This window comes from Panthera uncia, chromosome B4 (genome assembly GCF_023721935.1).
Source record: "Panthera uncia isolate 11264 chromosome B4, Puncia_PCG_1.0, whole genome shotgun sequence".
Taxonomy (NCBI): Eukaryota; Metazoa; Chordata; class Mammalia; order Carnivora; family Felidae; genus Panthera; species Panthera uncia.
The window spans coordinates 87,215,534-87,228,196 of NC_064809.1; the positions used below are offsets into that span (position 1 = coordinate 87,215,534).

The window sequence follows — 12,663 nt, forward strand, 5'->3', positions numbered from 1 at the left end:
ATAGTACCTGATACCGGTAAAGGTTTGTATCTTATCCCCCTGTTTCATTTTCACCCAGTCGCACACTTTGCAGTAATTCGCACCTGTATCCTGCACAAGGCATCTCAGGTTCGCGCGAAGGGAACAGCTTCCGAGCAGAGCTCTGCAGCTTGCCCATGCTACCCAATCTACGTTAGGCTTCCTTCAAAAGGTCTTCCAGGAAGGATACATTTTTTTTTAATTTTTTTTTTAACGTTTATTCATTTTTGAGACAGAGGGAGACAGAGCATGAATGGGGGAAGGTCAGAGAGAGAGGGAGACACAGAATCTGAAACAGGCTCCAGGCTCTGAGCTGTCAGCACAGAGCCCGACGCGGGGCTCGAACTCACGGACCCCGAGATCATGACCTGAGCCGAAGTCGGACGCCCAACCGACTGAGCCACCCAGGCGCCCCCAGGAAGGATAAATTAATGAAACTAATGTTGAAGGTTCTGAATTGCAAGCCCTGTGTCATTCAGATTAATTACAAATTCCTTGACATTTAAGAAACACCGTAAACCCAGGGTGCCTGGGTGGCTTAGTCGGCTGGACATCCCATGTCAGCTCAGGTCATGATCACCCGGGTTGTGGGCTGGAGCCCCGCCTCAGGTTCTGTGCTGACAGCTCAGAGCCTGGAGCCTGCTTCAGATTCTCTGTCTCCCTGTCTCTCTACCCTCACCCTCTCTCTCTCTGCCCTTACCCTGCTCTCGCGCTCTCCCTCTCTCTCTGTCTCAAAAATAAATAAACATTAAAAAAAAAAAAACACCATAAACCCAGCTTATAGGTATGTCCACTACTCTGAAATTATGCCCACTACTTGCTCAGTTAGTTTTTTCCTTTCTTCCTTGTGCATGATTATTTTACACTAGTCACACTGTTGAATCACGTGTATTCATATGCCTCTTTGACCTAAGTGGTGAACTCCCCGAGTCAGAATCTAACGTTCACTCACCTTTATAATTGTTTCATAATGGATAGTACAGTGATATTTGTTGAAATGAGGGAATTGTTTGTTTTCTTTTTTTTTTTTGTCAAACTAGATCTGTTTTGCTATCACCACCTTTTCATGCAAATCCAACAGTTTAGTTTTAATGAATATATAGTGCGCCTGTTCCCTGCTCTCAAGAATATAGTTGGATACAATCAGCCATGTTAACTGCAATACAAGGCAGAATTTTATGTGTTATAAAGGTGAAAAAGGAGGCAGCAGTCATATCTTTTGGGAAGAATCAGGGAGGCTTCCAGGAGGAGAATGTGATGGTTCTCGATGAATGAGTAGAAGTTAGTAATCAAAAAAAGTGTAGTACTAACACCAAAACCAACAGACAGTGCAAGAGGGTCATGAAGCTCACAAACATACCCAAGTAATATAAGAATTCCTAAGATAATAAAGGTGGCATCATAAATCAGTAGGGGAAAGGAAAACTTACTCAACTGATAGTGAAGGAGACATGATTGTGACGGGAAAAAAAAAAAAAAGGCACAAAACAAAAACTCCTGTGTCCTGCAACAAAAAATGACAGGGGCACCTGGGTGGCTCAGTCAGTTAAGCGTCCCACTTCAGCTGAGGTCATGATCTCATGGTTTGTGGGTTCAAGCCCCGCATTGGGCTCTTTGCTGTCAGCACTGAACCCCTTTGGATCCTCGGTCTTCCTCACTCTCTGCCCCTCCCCCACTCATGCACACGCTCTTTCAAAAATAAATAAAACATCAAAAAAATAACTACAAGGGTACCTGAGTGGCTCAGTCAGTTGAGCATCTGACTCTTGGTTTCCACCCAGGTCATGATCTCGTGGTTTGTGTGTGGGCTCCGTGCTGGCAGTGTGGACCTGCTTGGTTTCCTCTCTGCCTCCTCTCTCTCATGTGCTCTCTCTCTCAAAAATAAATAAATAAACTTAAAAAAATAATAACTACATGTGTAAAAAACAAAACCATAAACAAACTAGAATACAAATGCAAGTGAAGTTAGGGATAGGAAAGAGCCTTTTAATTATAAAAGAATTGGAGGAAATTAGGAAGAGATTGACTTGACAATAAAAATGTTAAGAAAACACAATGCCAACATTGTAACATATGTCAGACAAAAATTTAATATGCTCAACATTTTAAGATGTAGTAATCATAGAAATGCAGATTGAACTATTCAATTTTCCCCTATCAGGTTTTTTGTTTTTTGTTTTTTGTTTTTTTTTTAATTCTTAAGTGCTGATAATCATGCAGTGAGTTTGTGTTTCTACATTGCAGATGGGAATGTAACTTGGTATGACCTTCTGGAAAACATTTGGCAGTATACATTAAGGTTAAATGAGAATATATGTACAGTGTCTAGGACAGTGTCTGTGATAAGCTCATGCTTAATAGGTGTTAGTAATATCTATCATTATTTTTACTGTTGTTATCAATACCTTTTCATCAGCAAAGCACCTAGTATAATACCTTGAACTTAATGGATACTTGCTGAACATTTGATTGGCTAATTCTCTTTGTCTCATAAGAATTTTATAGGAAAAGATAGTCAATGACATGTCAACCTGTTAAAACATTATAAAGCAAGAAGTTACCTTGAATGATCTTATGGTTCAGCCTATAAACAGGATACTTTGTACAGTAGTGATAAATGTTTGTTATTGATGGTACATTAGCTATCTTTTGCTGCATATCAAATAACCCCAAAACTACACCTTCAGGGCACTGGGCTGGCTAAGTTGGTAGAGCATGTGACTTTTGATGTTGGGGTGGTGAGTTCAAGCCCCACGTTGGCGTAGAGTTTACTTTTTAAAAAAAGTATTTGGAGAGACTCGCTGGCTCAGTCAGTAGAGCATGCAACTCTCCCATCTCAAGGTTGTGAGTGTTGGGCATAGAGATTACTTTAAGAGAAAAAAAAAAAAACAGGGGTGCCTGGGTTGGGCACGTGGCTCATGATTTGGGCTCAGGTTGTGGTCTCATTGTTCATGAGTTCAAGCCCTGCACCAGACTCCACATGGAGCTTGCTTGGGATTCTCTTTCTCCCTCTCTTTCTGCCCCTCCCTCAGCCTGTCTCTCTCTCTCAAAATAAATAAACTTAAAACTAATAAAACAAACCCAAAATGTTGTGGCTTAAAACAGTAAAAGTCCTGTATTATCTCTCCCAATTTCTGAGTCAGGAACTCAGGAAGGGTTCAGCTGGGCATTTCTGTTTCAGTCTCAGACTCAGAAGGTTGAAGTCAGATCTTGCTGGCTAGGGCTGTGGTCATCTGAAGATTTATTTGCAGCTGGAGAATCCACTTCCAAGGTGATTCTCTCACATGTCTGAGAAGTTGGCTTCGTCTGTTGGCCACAGGGGCTTTTCCACAGGATAGCTTGAGTGTTCTCACAGCGTGGCAACTGGCTTATTCCGGACGAAATGATGATCTGAAAGACCAAAGCAGAAGCTGCAGTGCCTTTTATGACATAGCCTTGACCATGTTCAGGGCCAGCCTTGATTGAATTTGGGCACGAGAGTAATGAAGTGCATGAATGCTAGGAAAGAAGGATCAGTAGAGGCTACCCCGGAGGCTGGCTCCCATAGGTGAGGATGACATTTTCAGCTGGAGAATTGTCTATCTTCTTTAAAATGTCTCAGGATGGAAGCCGTTAAAAGTGCTTCTTTGTAGTATTGCTCAAGAAGTTGTTTCTTAATTTCAGCCATGATCTCTCCTATTAAGTCTAGAAAAACAGTTGTGTTTCAAGCTCTTTACAGCTTGAAAATTTCCCTACTGACAGTACCAGTGACAAAACCATTTTAGTGACAACAACCCTTTTGGGGGGCAAAAGACCATTAAGAACAGGCAAGGTGATGACTCATTCATTTAGTCAAGCATCCATTTTTGTCATTGATTTGATACAGTGGACTGTGTTTTATGTGTGGCCAATAGACACATAAAGTAACATACACCAGGGCACCTGGGTGGCTCAGTCAGTTAAGCATCTGATTCTTGGTTTCAGCTCAGGTCATGATCTCAGGTTTGTGAGATTGAACCCTGAATCAGGCTCTGTGCTAACAGCATGGAGCCTGTTTGGGATTCTCTCTCTCTCTCTCTCTCTCTCTCTCTCTCTCTGCCCCTCCCTCTCTCATGCTCGCATTCTCTTTTTCTTTCAAAATAAATAAATAAAATACATTAAAAAAATAAAGTAACATATACCAAAAATAATTTTACAACTTAATGATTATGCCAGTTAATTATCACTCAAGTTTTAAATCATTTGGACTCACTTCACTTTTGCTGTTCTATTTTATTGACATAATATTGACATAATAATAAAACTCATTGATTTAGCACTTACTGTGTGCCAGGTGCTTTACATATCACTAATATTCCAACAAACCTTCAAAGGTGTAGTTATCACCATTTTATTGTGGAGTAATTAAGTAATGTGTCCAAAGTACACAGCCAGTAAGTGGCAAGGCTGAAATGCAAGCCAAAATCTGTGTCTCTTTCCTTTCTCAAGCATGGCTGCTGTTAGGGAGTTATCCCCATACGCATAGGCCTCCCACCTGAGATGTAAGAGACTTCCACATTGTTATTCAGGCATTCTCAAATTGTTTCTGTAGGTGTCTCCCGTACTATATTGACAATATGGTTGAAAGATATGATTTCAGGGGCATCTCGTGGCTCAATCGGTTAAGCGTCTGACTCTTGATTTCTGCTCAGGTTATGATCTTGTGATTCATGTGTTCAAGCCCTGCCTCGAGGTCTGGGTTGATGGCATGGAGTCTGTTTGGGATTCTTTGTCTCCCTTTTTCTCTGCCCCTCCCCTGCTCACGCTCATGTGTGTGTGCGCATGCACTTTCTCTTTCTCTCTCTCTCTCTCTCTCTCTCTGTCTCTCTCAAAAATAAGTAAACATTTTTTTTTAAAGGAAAAAAAGATATGATTTAAGTGAGAAGTCTTTTTTGGCTTACCAAGAGGAACCAGATATTTCATATAGAACAACCTCTCATTTTCTTTTCAGATTATTTACTAAGAAATTTCAGACAATTAGCGATACATTATATAGCTCTTTAGCATCTAACTTTCAACTAAATTACCTTCTCTGTTGTATGTAAAAAAAAAAAGTCTGACCAGGGGCGCCTGGCTGGCTCAGTCAGTAGAGCATGTGACTGACTCTTGATCTTGGGGTCATGAGTTCAGGCCCCATGCTGGATGTAGAGTATACTTAAAAAAACAAAAGAAAAGGAAAAAAACCACTTTTTTTTTTTTTACACTTAATTAACTCTTCCCATTTTGTTTTTCTACACTTCTAAATATAATGTGATTTTGAAATCAAGATTAGGAGATTATACAGGGTGATGAATTAAGGGAACTCATCCAAGCTTCAAGAGAGAAAGAATAGTTTAGATCTGTTCTCTAAATAACCATTGATTAGTATTGGTATAGAACTGTATTGTCCAATATTTGGTAGTCACTAGCAATATGTGGCTATTTACATTTAAATGAATTGAAACTAAATAAGATTTGAAATTTGGTTCTTCATTTGCACTAGCCACATTTCAAATGCTCAGTAGCCAACCATGGCTAGTGGCTGTTGGATGACACTGATACCAAAATTTGTATTATTACAAAAAAGTTCTATGGGACAATTCTAGGAAGAAGCGATATCAGAAGAAGGAATTTCACGGATAAAACAAAATAAGCCAAAATGAACAGCAAAGTCTATTATTATTTTAATCCTACTTCATACTTTTTTTCTTGACAATATTCGCATTTATGCTTTCTCTTTATAGTGTTTTATATGTATATAATTCTTTTTAAAAAAAAATTTTTTTAACCTTTATTTATTTTTGAGACAGAGAGAGACAGAGCATGAATGGGGGAGGGTCAGAGAGAGGGAGACACAGAATCTGAAACAGGCTCCAGGCTCTGAGCTGTCAGCACAGAGCTCGACGCGGGGCTCAAACTCACGGACAGTGAGATCATGACCTGAGCCGAAGTCGGACGCTTAACCGACTGAGCCACCCAGGCGCCCCTATATGTATATACTTCTAAATAAGAAATAAGTACAACTAAACTTATGGAATACTTAATAAATTCCAGGAATTGTGCAAAGTGCTTTACATGAATTAAGTCATTTTTAATTCTTACGGCAATACTCTGTTGTGGAAAATTTGGAAACTATTTAAAAAAGAGAGAAAGCCGAGCTCAATCCCCAAACCCGGAGATAATCAGGGTTCACATTTCTAGTGGATGCTGTGTGGTATGCTGCCCAGATCCCAAGCTGTAGCTGCCAGGGGTGTCGGCTGCTAATGACTCACGGTGGCTTCTCTCCAAAATTGCCTTCTGTGAAGGAAACCTCCTCATCCTGGGTTACAGTCTGTCCCTGGGGGCGACTCAGATCCAAGGACTGGTCAGTTGTGAGGTACAAGGCAGAGTCCCTCAATTGTAACAATCTGGGACATTCAGCTTTAGAATTCCCCATGGGACCCGCCAGTTAAAGCCTCTGTGGCAAGTGCCCTGCGGTTCACCTCCCTCTGCCCCGTCCTGCCTCCCTCAGAGGTGCTGTTCCTGAAAGCACTCTGGAGTAAAATCAAGCACCTGCATGCACCTCCCTGCCTCAGTCTGTTTCCTAGAAAACCCAACCTAAGTCAGCATTTTCAGAACGTGAGTTCCGGGTTTTTTGTATATAACTGTTCAAGTTTTTTAAATCTGTCTAAACTTTTTTCACCCCAACAAATTTGATGATTTCTTATCGAGTGTTTTGTATGTTTGTTTATTAGTTGATAACATTTCTAGGAATAATTTTGCATGTACCTAAGTATGTTTCTGTACCACAGTTTTTAACAGTCTCCTGGGATTCATCTGGCACATCATACTCCGTTAATCTTGTATTTTCAGATGTTTTGGTATTTCCTGGTTTTCACTGTGGCAGACCCTAGAACTCAACAGACCAACACCCATTCCCAGTTTTCCTCTTACTTGCCTGCCTATAGGATAGGAAAACCAAATATTCCCAAATGTTCTGTTTTCTTCACCTTACCGAAGATTACTGAGGTTGAGGGAGAAATTCCAGGAAAGGGAGGCATACATGTATTGCCTTCCAAATAAAATGAGACAGTCAAAACTAGTATTTGTTGTCTATTCTTTCTGCTTTGTGAGCCGGGGGAAGTCTAGAGCTGTAGTAGCCACCTTTCATCCCTGAAGGGAAAGTCAAGAAAATTCAAGGCTTTTGACTTTGAGAAAATTCAGCATTTAAACCAATGCCAGCAATGACCTATCTCTGGATTTCTTGTTATGATGAGAAAGAGAACTTTTTTTTAAGCTACTTGTGTTTGGATTTTCTGTAATTTACAGCTAAAATCATTTATAAATGTCACTGATCCTGGAGTGCATGGGTGGCTCAGTCAGTTGAGCATCTGACTCTTGATTTCAGCTCAGGTCATGATCTCAGCCAGGGTCATGAGATCGAGCCCCGCATGGGTCTCTGTGTTCAGTGTGGATGGAGCCTGCTTAAGATTCTCTCTCTCTCTCGCTCTCTGTCTCTCTCTGTCTCTGTCTCTTTCTCTTTCCCTTTCTCCCTCTGCCCCTCTCCTCTGCTCATACGCTCTCTCTCCAAAATTAAAAAAAAAGTCAACTGTTCTTGACATTTGTGATTAGAGGTAACGCAGTGATGAACATTGTATGTAAAAACCTGAATAGCAACAACTTAACATGAAAATCAGGGAGGAAGAGAATTAGGATCCTGCGTTTACAACATTTCTTCTTCTTGACCCTATGCAGCTCTGTGCTTAATCTTCCCACTTTCTTTTTCTTGTGGAGACCAGAGAAATAGCACACATAAGTCTTCTCAAATTTTTCCAAAAAACAATAGTAGTTGGAAGGGGAAATAGGCCTTTTATACATGAGAAACTTATCTCTCCAGAGAGGATATTTTGGCAAATGCACCATGCCATGGTGTCATATCCACTAATACAGAATCGGCAGGGCTTTTTGGAGCATGTACTGTGTGAACTGGGATGCATTTTAGATTGTCAAGAAGTAACTCTCCATATATTTGACTGGAAATCATTAGTATCTCCAGAGTTAGGATATTTTATTCTCTCAGAATGAACATGGAGAATCAAAGAAGCTGAACTGAACTACCATTTGAAGTAAAAAGAGCAGTGTTAAATTGCAAACTAGATAACGAAATTGTATTTGAGTTTGATCCCAGCTTTCTAGTGACAGGTACTTGACAACGTGAAACCCGAATCTGGTAAGTCTACCTCCGTGACTGCTTCTTACTCACCCGGTCTTGAGACTGTTTCTAATTCTGCAGCCCCAGAAACCCTCAGGTTGTCTGGTTCTGGTTCAAAGTGAAGGCATGGGGATGCTTTTTGATAGCATAGTGAGAGTGTCTTAAGTTAGAGACGTTCTGGCTCATTCCTCCTAGTGTCTTTAGGATGGGAGATGGCTCCAGATCTGGCCAGACTGCTTGCCAGTTTGCTCCAGACTACACTGCCATTCACGGGCACAGACTAAAACTGAACTGGCATGAGTGAGAAAGTGAAAAAGCAGCCTAAAGAAATCGCATATCTGATAGGAGCTTAATACCTAGATTATATAAAGAACTCCTATAGCACAGCAACAAAAAACATATATCCCAATTTTATTTTTTCCTTTTATTTTTATTTATTTTTAATTTTAGGTAGGACCCATGCCCAGTGTGGGGCTTGAACTCATGACTCTGAGATCAAGAGTTGCATGCTCTACTGACTGAGCCAGCCAGGCACCCCCATATATCCCAACTTTAAAATGGGCAAAGAAGATAAACAAATGATCAACAAGTATATGACACAGTGCTTGACATCACATCATTAATCATTAGGGAAGTGCAAATCAGAACCACTATGAAATGTCACCTCATGCTCATTAGGATAGCTATAATCAAAACACCAGAAAATAGTAAGTGTCAACAAGGATGGGGAGAAATTGGACCCCTTTTGCACTATTGGTAGGAATGTAAAGTAGTACAGCTGCTATGGAAAACAGTGTGGGGGTTCCTCAAAAAAGTTAAAAATTAGAGGGGCGCCTGGGTGGCTCAGTCGGTTAAGCGTCCAACTTCAGCGCAGGTCATGGTCTCATGGTTCATGAGTTCAAGCCCTGCATCGGGCTCTGTGCTGACAGCTCAGAGCCTGGAGCCTGCTTCAGATTCTATGTCTCCCTCTCTCTCTACCCCTCCCCTGCTCTCTCTCTCACTCTCTCTCCCCCTCAAAAAATAAATAAACATTAAAAAATATTTTTTTAAGTTAAAAATTAGAATTACCATATGATCCAGCAATCCCACTTCTGGGTGTATATCCAAAAGAATTGAAAGCAAGATCTTGAAGAGATATTTACATACCTATGTTTATAACAGCATTATTCACAATAGCCAAGAAGTGAGAGCAACCCAAATGTCATAAACAGAGGAATGGATAAACAAAATGTGGCACAGACATACAACAGAATATTATTCAGCCTTACAATGGAAATAAGGAAATCCTGTCGTATGCTACAGCATGGATTTTGAGGACATTATGTTAGGCGAAATGAGCTAGTCACAAAAAGTTAAATACTGTATGATTCCATTTATATGAGGTATCAAGAGTAGTTAAATTTATAGAGATAGAGAGTAGAATGGTGGTTGCCAGAGACAAGAGGGGAGAGGGAGAGGGAATGAGGAATTACTATTTAAGAAGTGTAGGGTTTCAGTTTTGCCAAAATGAAAATGTTCTGGAGATCGCTGCAGTGTGAATATACTTAGCCCTGGAGAAGGGAAGGGGAGGAAGGCGAGGTGAAGATCATAAGTGCCCACAAAGCTTAAAATATTTACTGTCTGGGCCCTTTATAGAAGTTTACTAACCCCACAAACCGTATTATTCATGGCCCATTTCACAGTTTTTGTATTTTCTTGGTGTATTAGGTGCAAGAAGTAGGAACCACTCACACCATTTTGAGCAAAAAGGGATTTAATACAGGGAGTCAGGAGTTTAGCAAATCATTGGCAAGGGTGGTTGGGTCACCGGGGGTCTCCAGGAGTGATTCCTAGCACAAGACTGCTATTCTGGCCTACTGGGAGAGCCGATACCTCTGCAACCATCAGAGAGGTGGCCGTCAGTGGACTCCGTGGGTACTGTAGAGTTCAAAGACCTGTCACTGTAGCTGTGATCTGAGGATCAGGAAGCACAGCTTCCCCTGTGACGACCTCTCAACACCCACAGAGTTGGCACCTGGACACTGAACTAATGCTGAGGAAAGCCCAGTGGGTGCACAGGTGAAACAAACAGGTGTTCTGTTGCAGCAGCAACAAAGCGAATGACTCCAGCCCCAGATCCACCTTCCAAGTGCTTCTGACTGGCAAAAGCAGAACCCTAACTGCACGGAGATGAGGGGAAACGTGGTTTTTCCTTCTTTAGCCCCTGCAGGATCAGAAAGCACACTAGGGGTTTGGAGTGGATGCTGAGAGCCACCCGAGGGCACCCGCCACAGCTGGTCTGTGGCTTCAGGCTCTTTCCAACCCTTCTCACTTTGGCCAACTCCTTATCCTTTTATCTGAGAAACCTCCTCTGATGCTCCCTTCCTGACCTCCTCCCTTCCTAGATAGGATGCCCTTCCGTGAGCTCCCATAGCTCTAAGCTCTGGCTCAGCCATGTACGTACCACTCCGTATGATAACAGCCTGGTTCCTTCCTCCACTAGATTGCAGTCTCCTTGAAAGCACAAACTCAGTCTTACTCATTAACATGTAGGTAATTGGTGTATATTTGTTGAGAATAATAGTTACCATAATATAACATCAGAAATAGCGTCTCTTCTCCTGTTTTTGTTGTTCCGTACTCTTGTGTGCTGGTATCTGTACAGAGTGCATGCTCAGTAAATATTAACTTCCTGGTCGGAGCAAAGAGAAACTCCACCAATGCTCTATATGTGTGTATTCCAGTTTGACTCTGTATTCTTACATAGGTTAGTAATACTGTGGAACAGCTAATGTTTGAACAGTTTCAACGTATGTGTACATGTACATATGCTCAAGTGAGTATATATATAATCCCCGCAACTATTCTATTAGGTAGACGCTAATAGCGTCTACTATTTTTATTCCCATTTTATAGATGAAGAAACTGGGGCTTAGGTAAATATGTTATCTACAGTCACACCTAGTGACAGAGCTGAGACTCACATCAGGGTCTAATATCAAAATCTGTACTTTTAGCCACGATGACGATGATGTTGATTGTGATGACAGCTGTGGTTCCAGACATTGTGCTCGGCATTTTACATGTGTTTTCTTAAGCAATATATTTCCTTGCAAAGAATTGATGCTTAATGGTTGTTACATGTGGTAAGGTAGATAAACCTCTTGATTATCTGTGGACTCTGCTGCTAATTCACTGTGTGACTTCAGGCAAACTACTAACCCTTCTGAGCTCTCGTTTCCTTCTCTGCAAATCAGTGAATGATTTTTAAAATATTTCTAGTTCTAAAATTCCAGAACTCTGTGAAGCAATTCTACTTTGTTTTTCATTCCATAATTTTTACTTCTTAGCCTCTGAATTCTAAGTAGGATTCCTATAGGATCTCGATTTTATTTCAGTGTTTGCTCATATCTACATGGTACCTTGTCTGGTGCTCAGCACAGTTTGTAACAGCCTCATAGAGGTATAGATGGAGATTTCTGTAAATCTCCATCTATATAAATCAATTTATATAAATTGAGATCCATCCAAGGGGAAATACCCATCTTCACAAGAAGCCATACTCATTGTTATATGTTACCTTCCTTTGGAGATGACATTCAAATATAACTTAGGGCTACCTTAGAGATAATCATCCCTCCGCACCCTTGGAAGCTTTTCTGTAGTCTGAGATAAGATTCTTATCCTTAAGGCAAAGTTGTGGTCACTGCCTAAGCATCTACATTTGTGACTGAATAAAGAAAGGTTTCTTTTTTGAAAATTGTGCTGGGTACTCGTAAAAGGGTTCTTGGTCTGTGGATAATGCCAGATACAGTAGGGAGTTTTCTACAGGGAACCTGTTTTTATTCTTCTCCCTATCTCTTACAGTACAGTCAGAAACTCACAAATCATTCAGTAGCTTTTCTGAATCTTTGAGAAATTATTTATTAGAAAATGAGTTAAAAAAGAACTAGAATTCTCCCCCAATAAATAAACCAATAAATGGCTTATGTGCAATTCAAAATGATTCTGAAACCTTGACTTTACATTTGTATTTCAGACAACCTCAAGAAAAATAGTACCTTAAATACAGATCAAATGAGAGAGTTAAGCCAAAATGCATGTGACCAGGGAAAGAAAATAAATAACTTTTAAGATAGCTATTCTTAGCTGCTATTTGCATACTAGGGGAATGGCAACATTCACCTCTGGGGGAAAAGGAGCCTTTGAGAAGGAAAAAAAAAAGTTGGCATTTTGGGGTAGTCGGTATGGGGGGGAGGTTTGACAACAAAAATTATGTTGCCTTGAATAATAGAACGTCCGAGATTGGACTTGAAGAACTTAAAAAAGAGATGAGAAGGAAGTCTGAGCAAAATGGCAGCACCCTGAGAAGAAAATACAGTGAGAAATTCCCCATGTTGAAAATGGCCAAAGAACTTTTAGGTACTTATATTTCTTTCCTTGTGCTGTATTATACTTCCTCCTTTCTTGTTTCCGGA

General features: G+C 40.6%; 1 long non-coding RNA gene across 6 annotated transcripts in view; it reads left to right on the forward strand.

The window, feature by feature from the left end:
• LOC125919293 (uncharacterized) overlaps positions 1 to 12,663 on the forward strand; it is a 119,536-nt gene that overhangs the window by 452 nt on the left and 106,421 nt on the right. The gene's annotated exons all lie outside the window — the stretch shown is intronic.